Source organism: Mizuhopecten yessoensis, unplaced genomic scaffold (genome assembly GCF_002113885.1).
Source record: "Mizuhopecten yessoensis strain PY_sf001 unplaced genomic scaffold, ASM211388v2 scaffold708599, whole genome shotgun sequence".
NCBI classification, from domain to species: Eukaryota; Metazoa; Mollusca; class Bivalvia; order Pectinida; family Pectinidae; genus Mizuhopecten; species Mizuhopecten yessoensis.
The window spans coordinates 1-1106 of NW_018476209.1; the positions used below are offsets into that span (position 1 = coordinate 1).

Here is a 1106-nt window from a genome sequence, read left to right on the forward strand (position 1 = left end):
AAATAGAGAGTCTGAACCCGAGGGGTCCTGAGGGCTGCTCCAAAAGGGGTAATTTGGCCGTATTGCTTTAAACAACTTCTCTGCTGGAATTATTAGATGGACTTCAATTGCTTTTTCTTGGAATGATTCTTAAGAGGAGACTCAAAAGTGTACAAGCAGAAGGGCTAACTCCCCAGGAGGCTGGGGTGTAAGACCAAAGTAATAATTCAGACATATTGGTTGAAGCAATTTTACTAGACTAATAGGTGGAAGCAATATTTGGAATTCAAATTTGCATAAGTGAAAGGGCTTACCACTTCATCTGTCCAATCCCCCCATTGAGGACTTGTTCCTTGCAAAATGAGTGGCCTAAAGAAGAAGAAGTCACTGGTTCTCTTATCTAAGATCAGTAAATCAAGTAAGAAAGTATAATCAAATGAATGAAATAAGAAAACAAATCTATCTTATATATCTAATGTTTATATTTTAAATTAAACCTATTACCTACAATCTAAAATATATATAGTCCAGTATTGATTTTTATCTCTGATTCAAAATTTGAAGGCAATTATAAGATAAAAAAGCATATTCTTTGATTGCAGAGTAAACAAGATGGAAATTATTACAATGGGTGTTGTTGCCGTGGGAGCAGTGGCGGCAGTCCCTTACGTCCTCGGTGCTGCTGGATTTACAACGGCCGGTATTGCCGCAGGCTCTCTTGCGGCCAGAGCGATGGCAGCCACAGCAGTGGCCAATGGAGGTGGTGTGCCTGCTGGCAGTGCTGTGGCCCTCATGCAGGCCATCGGAGCAGCTGGTATTGGCAATACCGCCATAGTGGCCGTAGGGAGCACTGTTGCCGCAATCTTCGCGTTGTTCTAGTAATCGTTGTTCATAGGCGACGCTACATTGCTTTTTTTGATTTCCAACATATTAAATTTTTTCTAAGAACTTACCATTCAAAAGGATTATATCTGTCACAAACACTAATAACAAAAACCTGCACGTGATTGTGTTCTTTGAAGAGGACTTGAAAATGACTTGGCTGTTTCATATTAATTGTCTTTCTTCTCTTTTTTCAGATTTCAACTAAATTCTTCTTCTTCTGTGACATTTGTATATAACAGACA

General features: G+C 39.5%; 1 pseudogene; it reads left to right on the plus strand.

Annotated features, from left to right (window-relative positions):
• The first annotated feature begins 581 nt into the window (after positions 1 to 581).
• LOC110440784 lies at positions 582 to 997 on the plus strand (annotated as a pseudogene).
• The last annotated feature ends 109 nt before the right edge of the window (positions 998 to 1106 follow it).